Source organism: Lagenorhynchus albirostris, chromosome 2 (assembly GCF_949774975.1).
Source record: "Lagenorhynchus albirostris chromosome 2, mLagAlb1.1, whole genome shotgun sequence".
In the NCBI taxonomy this organism is placed as follows: Eukaryota; Metazoa; Chordata; class Mammalia; order Artiodactyla; family Delphinidae; genus Lagenorhynchus; species Lagenorhynchus albirostris.
Genome location: NC_083096.1, coordinates 3,855,121 through 3,867,492, shown reverse-complemented (window position 1 = coordinate 3,867,492; position 12,372 = coordinate 3,855,121).

The following is a 12,372-nucleotide window of genomic DNA, read 5'->3' as shown; positions in this document are numbered from 1 at the left end:
TTATCCTTGACCCTTCCCTGTCCACTGGCATTGCATTCATATTTCTAACTTCACTGCTTCTTGCATTGATGAACATTCAGGAATGAAGCATTCTTAAGGTACTGTTACGTTGGATAACTTTCTACTTGTTGGGTGAGATGAGGCCATGCTTTGATAGGTAGTAGTCTTTGGAGGGAGAAGATGTTTATATGCAACCACATAGGAAGTCCGATGTAGTAAAATCTTACATGTGGCTAGGGCACTTGCTTCAAATCAAACCCCCCCCAAACACAAATAAAATAACTCTCTCCAAAGCCCCAGCGTACACACACAGACACGCACACACACACATGCGCGTGCATGCCAAAGACAACAATGAAAATTCACACTGTGCATGTGTAATGAGACTATAGTAATGGGAGAGGGTGGATTATTCAGGAAGGATATATTTTTTGAGGTTTAAGAATTCTGTGTGGTGTAGAATCACAAAAGAGCAGGGAGAGAAAACAGAATTCCCCAAAGAAAGTCTATCTTATCGACTGACAGAGGAATCAATGGCAAATAGATTCTTTAAACTTTTAAAGTTTTCCAGTCAAAGATGAAGATAAAGTACAAACAGTCTAATTTGCACCATTCTTAGATTTTTAAGACAGAAGGAAAATGACTTAACGAGGAGGTGCTTGCCTATTGTATGTCTTTAATGTGGATTATAATGCTTTTTAGTTTGAAATGAGACTTTTTAGTCTAATCTGTCAAGAACCACAGGACAGCAAAAGCTATACCAAATATGTGGGTGTCTTATGCAGCTAAAATAATGGAACAACTTGTATTAATCTTCAGTTAAAGGAAAAACTAATACAGCACATCCATTTATGGTCTTTTAGTTAAGAGTTTCTAAACTACGTATCTAATAACTATATGTGGACATAAAATCATATGTATATGATAAGGAAGACCAGAGCTTTAAATAAAATGAATAGCAGGTCCAATTGGATATCATAGTTAGATTCACCTTGTCTTGAACTTTTTTTTTTTGGTGTGGTACGCGGGCCTCTCACTGTTGTGGCCTCTCCCATTGCAGAGCACAGGCTCCGGACGTGCAGGCTCAGTGGCCATGGCTCACGGGCCCAGCCGCTCTGCGGCATATGGGATCTTCCCAGACCGGGGCACGAACCCGTGTCCCCTGCATCGGCAGGCGGACTCTCAACCACTGTGCCACCAGGGTAGCCTTGTCCTGAATATTTTTAACGTTTCCCAGTGAATGTTTTCATTGAGAATTACCAACCATTAACGTTTAACAGGTTAGTTCTTTTCCAAGAGTCGTAGTAGCTTGATGCAGAGAAATACCCCCTCATCAGGGATGCAGCAAAATCCTCCCTGAAGAAAGAATATGATGCTACCACTATGTGTCCTCTCTCCTCCAAGGTGAGCTCATCCCCAACTCTGGGTAGCTTTGCAAGACATCAGCATCATAGAATTAAATTTGCATTTAATTTAGGTTAGAATTCTCATGTAACTGAAACAATTCAGCAGGGCTACTAGCCCTTTGTCTAAATCAGAAAAAAAGAATCCTTGTCTCAAGACATTTTATTTTCATCGGTCAGAAATTGTTGTAGTATACTAATTGATTTAGCATTAGACACTTTACTGCCACCTGCTGGGAAAATATTATAATAAATATAAAAATAGATGACTAAATTGCACATAGGCTTGTGGGGCCTGAGGTGGGGCCCTGAGGTGAGGCTTAGACCACAATTTTTTTTTTTTAGTTTAGATTTTAATAAAGTTTAAATTTTACTTTTAAGAAATGTAACACTCTAACATGAGGGACTTAAGCCAAGACCTTTGTTTTAGTGAGTTCGTCTCAGGGCAGAGGGGAATCCGTTGATGGAGCATTGTATTTCCATAATAATTAGAAATCTTAAATTTGTTTTGATTGTTTTAGGATTTAAAAAAAAAGCATAAGTCTCAGGTTAGTATCTAAATAAGGCTTGATTTTAAACATGTGTAAGTACTAAATCATCGGATCTGGATTTGCAGTTACAAGACCCATCTTTGTGTGTCTCGCCTACACAGGGGTTGATCCAAGTCTGGGTGGACTGGATGCTAATATACTCTTGGAAAATTTAAATAGAAATGTACAAAATTATCAATATAGAGTTAAGTACAAAAGCGGATATGTATCCAGAATGAGTGAAGAGAATACAAGAAATAAAAATTTTTAAAAGGCTGACAAATACCATAAACAGCACAAAATCCAGACAAGTAACAATGTTTCTTATTACTTAAATAATAAATATACTTGCATATTCTTGGTTTTTCTATTCCAATGATAAACATTTTGGTCATAATTCTAATAGAGAAAATAGAAAGGCAATCCATTCTTGTTTTCCTACGTGGTTGATAAGCATTGGTTTTTTATTATTGTTATAGGTGGGATTCATAAAACATGGGATTTCACAGAAAAACGTTCATGCTGTGTGTAATACTCCTACAGGTCTGCGCCCTACAAACAGAGGGATTCTTATTGATTCTATTTTAGTTGATTCCCATCAAAAAAGAAAAAAAAACCAGCATGGTGCTTTGTAACTGTCTATGCTTCATTATCAAATGATTCCATTGTGCCTAAGTATTTACGAGAGCTGAATCCTCTACTTAACAGATAAGCATGTGTTATGACTGTAAGAGATCAGCTTCTGCCTTTGCATAATTTACACCTTGTTTCTCCCTCACTTTTTACTGCTCATTCACTTCTAGTACCAGTTGCCAGAATTCGCACTGTGTGTGATATCTGTTCATGCACTTTTTTGTTTTTGACCATAGTATTCCCATTTTATTTTTTTATGTTTTATCTTTTTTACATCTTTATTGGAGTATAATTGCTTTACAATGGTGTGTTAGTTTCTGCTTTATAACAAAGTGAATCAGTTATACATATACGTATGTTCCCATATCTCTTCCCTCTTGTGTCTCCCTCCCTCCCACCCTCCTTATCCCACCCCTCCAGGCGGTCACAAAGCACCGAGCTGATCTCCCTGTGCTATGCGGCTGCTTCCCACTAGCTATCTACCTTACGTTTGGTAGTGTATATATGTCCATGCCTCTCTCTCGCTTTGTCACAGCTTACCCTTTCCCCTCCCCATATCTTCAAGTCCATTCTCTAGTAGGTCTGTGTCTTTATTCCTGTCTTACCCCTAGGTTCTTCGTGACATTTTTTTCTTAAATTCCATATATATGTGTTAGCATATGGTATTTGCCTTTCTCTTTCTGACTTACTTCACACTGTATGACAGACTGTAGGTACAACCTGCCAAGACTGAATCAGGAAGAAATAGAAAATATGAACAGACCAATCACAAACACTGAAATTGAAACTGTGATTAAAAATCTTCTAACAAAAAAAGTCCAGGACCAGATGGTTTCACAGGTGAATTCTATCAAACATTTAGAGAAGAGCTAACACCTATCCTTCTCGAACTCTTCCAAAATATAGCAGAGGGAGGAACACTCCCAAACTCATTCTCTGAGGCCACCATCATCTTGATACCAAAACCAGACAAGGATGTCACAAAGAAAGAAAACTACAGGCCAGTATCACTGATGAACATAGATGCAAAAATCCTCAACAAAATACTAGCAAACAGAATCCAACAGCACATTAAAAGGATCATACACCATGATGAAGTGGGATTTATTCCAGGAATGCAAGGATTCTTCAATATACGCAAATCAATCAATGTGATAAACCATATTAACAAATTGAAGGAGAAAAACCATATGATCATCTCAATAGATGCAGAGAAATCTTTTGACAAAATTCAATACCCATTTATGATAAAAACCCTGCAGAAAATAGGCATAGAGGGAAATTTCCTCAACATAATAAAGGCCATATATGACAAACCCACAGCCAACGCCGTCCCAATAGTGAAAACCTGAAAGTATTTCCACTAAGATCAGGAACAAGACAAGGTTGCCCACACTCACCACTCTTATTCAACATAGTTTTGGAAGTTTCAGCCACAGCAATCAGAGAAGAAAATGAAATAAAAGGAATCCAAAATGGAAAAGAAGAAGTAAAGCTGTCACTGTTTGCAGATGACATGATACTATACATAAAGAATCCTAAAGATGCTACCAGAAAACTACTAAAACTAATCAATGAATTTGGTAAAGTAGCAGGATACAAAATTAATGCACAGAAATCCCTGGCATTCCTATACACTAATGATGAAAAATCTGAAAGTGAAGTCAAGAAAACATTCCCATTTACCATTGCAACAAAAAGAATAAAATATCTAGAAATAAACCTACCTAAGGAGACAAAAGACCTGTATGCAGAAAATTATAAGACACTGATGAAAGAAATTAAAGATGATACAAATAGATGGAGAGATATACCATGTTCTTGGATTGGAAGAATCAACATTGTGAAAATGAGTCTACTATCCAAAGCAATCTACAGATTCAATGCAATCCCTATCAAACTACCACTGGTATTTTTCATAGAACTAGAACAAAAAATTTCACAATTTGTATGGAAACACAAAAGACCCCGAATAGCCAAAGCAATCTTGAGAACGAAAAACGGAGCTGGAGGAATCAGGTTCCCTGACTTCAGACTATACTACAAAGCTACTGTAATCAAAACAGGGTGGTACTGGCACAAAACCAGAAATATAGATCAATGGAACAGGATAGAAAGCCCAGTGTTCATGCACTTTTGTGTCACAATCCTCAGTGAAGAGGCAGAACAAGTCTGGATATTCATTCCTATGCAAGAATTGTTGTCAATAGTCAACTCTACGTGGAAGTGACTGAAAACGCATACCTATATCTCACTATTCCATGATGCATCACCTGGTGTACTACACGGACATTGTGTGGACTGGATTTGTTGCAAAGCAGGTAGTAAGGACTTTAAAAGCCTCAGTAAAACATGCAAACGGAAGGGTGGAACTCCACAAAGATCCAGGGTCCTACTACCTCAGTGACGTTTCTGGGAGTTGGAGAGTTCGGAGCCTGCCGAGATGTCCTCTCTAAGGTGAAAAGCATGTAGCTGGACCTTGCACCACCTGTGATAAACGGAAGCCTTTTTGAATTTGGAGGCACTATATACACATTTGAAGGTGCTGCTTCAGATCATCTGAAGTGGGAATGATGAAGAGTCATTCACAAAGCTGTCAGTTTTGAGCAGACATGGAAGAAGAAACCATGGGTTCTGCTGGTTTAGGTTTCTTGGTCCTCAGGAGGGAAATGCTTTCAACAGGGGATGTGGCAGTTCTGCCACTGACCTGGAAGATGAGACTGACACATGTTCATTTGGGGCTCCTTATGCACTGACCCAGCAGGCGAACAAAAATGAGTTAATTCTGTGGCTTAAGTGATTACACCTGATTACAAAGGACACCTTGGGCTCCTGCTAGAGAAGGGGGACAATGAGACCCACAGGACTCTCTGGGAGCCTTTAGTACTTCCACACCCAAGGAAAGGGTAGTGGAAAACTTTACCAAAATAAACAAACAAACAAAAAAGGGAGGAAAGTTAAGTACTCCGACCCTAATGAAATGAAGGTTTGCATCACTCCACCAGGTAAAGAACCCAGAGCAGCTGAGGTTCTGGCTGAGAGTGAGAGAAATTTAGAATGGGTATTGAAGAAAGATGCCCCAGGTACCAGCTACAACCTCAGGACCAATCAGAGAAGCAAGGACGATAGCAGCTTTCCATATTTCCTCTTCTTTACATGTGCAGATTTATTTGCATGTACTCACCATCTTCTTTGTACTCCTTCCCATTTTTATCTTATATACTAGTGTGCTGGGTGTTAATTTTTCAGTTGAGTCTTTAGTTAGTAGATTTTGCACTGGGAGAGGTAATTAATATAGGCAACAACGTATACAATGACTGTTGGGACTGTGATTCTCACTTTGAGCGGAAGGAGTAAGAACATCTTTACTTGTGAGATCGGTAGCTCCTTTTTTTGTGTGTGTGTGTGTGGTACGCGGGCCTCTCACTGTTGTGGCCTCTCCTGTTGCGGAGCAACAGGCTCCGGACGCGCAGGCTCAGTGGCCATGGCTCACAGGCGCAGCCGCTCCGCGGCATGTGGGATCTTCCCGGACCGGGGCACGAAGCCGTGTCCCCTGCATCGGCAGGCGGACTCTCAACCACTGCGCCACCAGGGAAACCCCGATAGCTCCTTTTAAATGGAAATATAAAGTTGTTTTGTTGATGTACAGGAGTTCAAATATGTGTACAAATAATAGTGCACATAGAGGCTGCATAGCCACAGGGGTCAACTGTGCTAGTTATCAATTTATTACTTCTCAGTTCCAAATTCATTGCCTGCTCTCTAAAGATGGATCTGGGCCGTTTATATTTTGCCTCTGCCAGCTGCTGCAATGTTAAGCTTGGTCTGTATCTCCAGAAACAGGCTCCTGCTGTGCGCAAGCGGCCTGCAATGCCCAGTAGTCAGCAGCTTCCCCCAGTGCTGCTAGTAAGATGCTGTTCTATAAACAGCCTTCCTGGCGCCCTGGAGGGAGGTTTCTTGGAAGATCCACCTGGGTGACTTCTCTGCCCCTCAAGGAGCCACAGCCATGCCCTTTCTAGCAAAGTCGGGCTCTCGCTTAAGGAAGACCTCCCTTGGGCACTTGATCTCAGCCCTGGGGCAGTGACTGTCCTTTATTTCTGTCATTCCTATGTTTTTAGACTTCTCTTTCTTGCCAGCCAATCCGTCTTTACTCAAATCTACCTTCACAGTTAATAATTCTTTTTTTTTGGTCCTTATCTGTCAAAATTTATTTTATTTAAAAAAATTTTTATTGGAGTACAGTTGATTTACAATGTTGTGTTTGTTTCAGGTATACAGCAAAGTGAATCAGTTATATATATATATATATATATATATCCACTCCTTTTTAGATTCTTTTCCCATATAAGCCATTACAGAGTATTGAGTAGAGTTCCCTGTGCTATACAGTAGGTTCTTATTTGTTATCTGTTTTACATATAGTAGCGTGTGTATGTCAATCCCAATCTCCCAATTTATCCCTCCCCTCATCCTTTGGTAACCATAACTTTGTTTTCTACATCCATGACTCTACTTCTCTTTTGTAAATAATTTCGTTTTTACCCATTTTTTTAGATTCTACATACAAGCGGTATCTTATAATATTTGTCTTTCTGTGTCTGACTTAATTCACTTAGTAGGACAATCAATAATTCTTTGAATTAAGTCTTTCCACCTAAAATTACTGTGATGTTCACCTCCTGATCTGACCCAAGGTGATACTCCAAATTAAATGTACCCCAAACTCAACTTCCCCTCAGCTGTATACTAGCTTCTCCACACTTTACAACAAGAAGGAAAAAGAGGACACGTTGGAGTAGGAAATGACCTAAATCTTAACCCATTGTGTTTAAGGGAGCCAACTTCTGCAAATTTTACAAAATTATATCACCCTGTGAACACATTTCTGGGTCATCACCACAGACCTTGGAAGGGCCATGCAGTGAGCGGGTCTCTAATCTTAAGCTTCATGGTAAATCTAAAACTGTACATTCCTGTCTTCTTCAGTGGATTTTGCCCCAGAAAGCATGTATTTCTAATTTTCCTAAATATTTCATCTCTACCTCATCCTTCTTCCCCGTCCTTCTCTTCTTATTGAATTGGGTTGATCTTTTTCTGTATTTTGAGCTAGATTGGCAGCTTGATATAAGACGATGCCGAGTGGGGCTCCCATTAACTGTAACTGGACGTGACCTGCCATCACAGGACTTGGTGACGTCCTGGGACCAAGGTGACATTTGACTAAATCCCATAAAAGAGCAAAAGCCTTTCCTACTGCTTATCTACCACCCCATAACTGTTTATCCATTTCTCATATTTTCTGGATCTCTTCCAGGAAAGAAAACAGGAATTTTCATTTGGAAATTCTCCATCCTCAATTTTTTTTTACCCTAAGAAGTGTGTTTTACTCTCGAGGTTTCTGTGCTGTAGGGAATTTTCTTGATAGGAGAGTATTCTGTCCACTACTGCATGTCAGTTTTTATACCGTCAAATCTCTCTTGGGTCTGAAACATACCAGTTATGCATTTAAAGTTAGATTACCATCACTGGCTTACCTGTTTTCTTGGGTAAATGAAGGAAATGGTTACCATTAATTAATACATGTTTATATTTGGACATGAATTTATTTAAAATAAAATTTTGCCTAAAAGACTTACTAATCCTGAGAGTAGAGGAATGTATTAATTAAATATGGAGCATTTAGTGGGAATTGATACCACCGCTCGTTGAAATCTGTGGCTTCTCTCATTTCTACCATTTCCCACTTATTCTATTTTTATTCATTCTTTAACTGAATGACCCAGGACACATACTCCGACCTTTCATCAGCTGTTTTCCCCCTCCACCTACTTGAGCAAGTTCAAACACTCTCCTGACTTAACATCTTTTATTCCCTAAACTTGACATCTGCAAATGAAAAAAGAAGTTTCTTTGGGTAATGTTTATTGACTACCAAAAATGTATAGGTGTTGACAACAGTGTTTATGAAAAGTACCCCCTTAATTATATTTACAGAATGATTGAATACTGTGCAAACATCCAAATTCAGTAAAATATAAAGTACCAGTTTTCGTTGGACAAGTTTTAAAATATTTTAAGAGTTTACTTTGAAGGGAGTACAGACTCTCTGTCTTCTAATTTCTTTTGTGTGTTATGAGCCATAGATATTTAGAGGACAACTCAAATGTGAGCATTTGCAAAATGGATTTGTGTTTAGTTTGGTTGGTTACATGATTTCTCAGCCTTTACTCCCAAACAAGAGGCTTTGGACTTCCCTGGTGGTGCAGTGGTTAAGAATCCGCCTGCTGGGCTTCCCTGGTGGCGCAGTGGTTGAGAATCTGCCTGCCAATGCAGGGGACACAGGTTCGAGCCCTGGTCTGGGAAGATTCCACATGCCGCGGAGCAACTAGCCCCATGAACCACAATTACTGAGCCTGCGCGTCTGGAGCCTGTGCTCCGCAACAAGAGAGGCCGCGATAGTGAGAGGCCTGCGCACCGCAATGAAGAGTGGCCCCCATTTGCCGCAGCTAGAGAAAGCCCTCACACAGAAACGAAGAGCCAACACAGCCATAAATAAATAAAAAAATAAATAAAAATTTTTAAAAAAAGGCAAAATTCCTTAAAAAAAAAAAAAACAGAATCCACCTGCCACTGCAGGGGACACGGGTTCGAGCCCTGATCCAGGAAGATCCCACATGTCGTGGAGTCACTAAGCCCGTGCAACACAACTACTGAGCCTGTGATCTAGAGCCTGCGAGCCACAACTACTGAGCCCGTGTGCCACAACTACTGAAGCCCGCACGCCTAGAGCCCATGCTCCGCAACAAGAGAAGCCACCGCAATGAGAAGCCCACACACCACAACAAAGAGTAGCCTCCGCTCGATGCAACTAGAGAAAGTCCGTGTGCAGCAAAAAAGACCCAGCACAGCCAAAAATAAATAAATAAATAAATATATATATACATATATATATATATTTTTTAAAGAGGCTCTGGCTATTTTCCTTTTGTCTGATTGATTGAAGTCAATCAATATTGGAAGGATAAGAGTTTGAAGATACATGTGGAATCACATAAAGGATCATTGACAAATGCACCTATGTTCCTCTTAAGTGAAAGACAATATACGATGTTGTCTCTGTTTTAATTTTAAATAAGCTAGGATAAATCCATAAGAATGGATAAAGAAGATGTGGTACATATATACAGTCCAATATCACTCAGCCATAAAGAGGAACGAAATACTGCCATTTGCAGAGACGTGGATGGACCTAGAGATTGTCCTACAGAGTGAAGTAAGTCAGAAAGAGAAAAACAAATACTGTATCATATTGCTTATATGTGGAATCTAGAAAAATGATACAAATGAACTTATTTGCAAAGCAGAAATAGAGACACAGACATAGAGAACAAACATATAGACACCAAGGGGGGAAGGAGGGGTGGGATGAATTGGGAGATTGGGATTCACATATATATGCTACTCTATCTAAAATAGATAACTAATGAGAACCTACTGTTAGCACAGGGAACTCTACTCAATGCTCAATGCTCAATGGGAAGGAAATCCAAAAAAGGGGGGATATATGTATACATGTGGCTGATTCACTTTGCTGTACAGCTAGAAACTAATACAACATTGTAAAGCAACTATACTCCAATAAAAATTAATAAAAAATATGAAAAAATGATCAAATATTACCAATTGTTAGAATAGAATAAAATAATGAAATATTTTTAAAAAAGCTAGTTTAGAAACTCGTCTGATGCTTACCATGAACCAGTTCTCCTAGTTCTTTAATGATGAGATTTCCTTCCTGTATGTGAGAGAATAATTATCCATTTTCTAATTAAGAGTGAGGACTAGAGCCAAGTGGCCCGGGTTGGCTCTGAGTTCCAAGGTTTATGAGTCATATGACCTTGAACACATGACCTCATTTCCTCAAATGTCAGTTTGCCCATCTGAGAAGTACCCACCTCCACACCTTATTGCAAGGATTAAATAAATTAATCCATGTCAGGAATTTATCCCAGTGCTTGGCACGTGGTAAGCAGTCAATAGATTTTCATGACTATTATCTATAGGTCAAATATTTCTATTTAGATATGTACCTAGAAGTATTTACTTAATGAAAAACTAACCTACTCGGGGCTGATACTGTTCTAAGTGCTTTACAAATCATTGGATTCTTATTAAAGCCCCATGAGGTTGACACCATCAGTAGTATCTATAGATAGAGAGAGATGATTTTCTCCAACTGATAAATCACATAACTGACACAAAAAGAGGGGCAGGTCACTTGCCAAAAGTGACACAGCTGCTGAGAGGAGAGGGACACAACCGTTGCCCACCAGCCTCTGCATCTCGTCTAAGATGAGGTCACCGGCAAGGAACAGCAGAGATTCAGTGACTCTCAATTTTGCAGCATACAATGACTTTTGTCATCTCCTTCCTTCTGCTTAAGGCTTGAAATGCAAACGGTTTTCTATCTTGTGTCATGAAATCAGTAAGGGAAGTTGCACTCCAGCGTAACAGGTAAGGGATTTATCATTATAGATGCACGGTTTTGATCAAGCTTTGGGTTTAGTTCATCTAACCGTTTGCGGTTCGACATTCTAAAGGTGAGTTTAACTTTACCCCTTTTCTCTGTCTTAGTGACGATGAGGTCTTGGCTACTGTCCATGCAAACTTAACTGTGCATTTCCAAGTTTTTCCTCTTTCATGGATTTAACATGCATTTCTGATTGTAATCCATAAACTTGCGGGGCTGTACAGGTGTTGTCCTCTCTCTCATGGAAAAAATGCCAGATACTGTTTTTCTAAAGTCATCTTTTTTGGTTTTTTTCTAAAGGTACTTTTTTGTTTTGGAGACATCTGAGTTGTTATAATCTCACAAAGTCTTAAAAAAAGGTTATTATTTCAGAGGCACATCCTAGGCTGAGGAGGTGTCAGCTTTGTAACCAGATAGACCTGGGGTAAGGACCAGACCCTTTATTTCTCTTTAATCTTGTTTTTTTTTTGCGGTACGTGGGCCTCTCACTGTTGTGGCCTCTCCTCTCCTGTGTCGTGGAGCACAGGCTCCGGACGCGCAGGCTCAGTGGCCATGGCTCACGGGCCCAACCATTCCACGGCATGTGGGATCTTCCCGGACCAGGGCACGAACCTGCGTCCCCTGCATCAGCAGGAGGACTCTCAACCACTGCGCCACCAGGGAAGCCCAAATGATTAATCTTTTAAAGCTCTCATTTCCTTCCAGAGTTGTTCAGAAAGACAACCTGAGAAAAGCACTTAGCATGTGCCAGACATATAGTAAGTATTCAAAAAACATTAGCAATTATGTTACTTTAATAACAAAATCATGTTCTTTGCACAGAGACCTGTTCAGCTGAGCTCCTTCCTCAATTCCCTGGGAGTACTGCACAGAACACATGGGTGAGAGTACCATTTTTTCCCTCACCAAGATTTTAGATGATTTTTGTTTAGTTTTGTTCTGTTTTTCTTTTGAAAAGGTGCTAATTCTCTTTCCGACCTCTGAGTTGTTTCTATAATACCACTGACAAATCACACCCAGCCAGAACCTTTTAATCAGAGCATTTACTGGCCATGACCCTTGTCCTCAGAGAAGTAATTTGTGCTTCCAAGTCCTTGCTGAATAATTTATTTGTGTACAGAGGCTGCAAGAAATTGAGCAGACAAACGTTTCATTTTTATGTTGTATTGCTGTGGTCAAACAAACTCATCGCACACGTGTGTGTGTGTGTATGTGCTTCTAGCTTCTTGCTGCTCGAAATCATAAGGAGACTGAAACTTTTTTCTCTTTCTTTTTC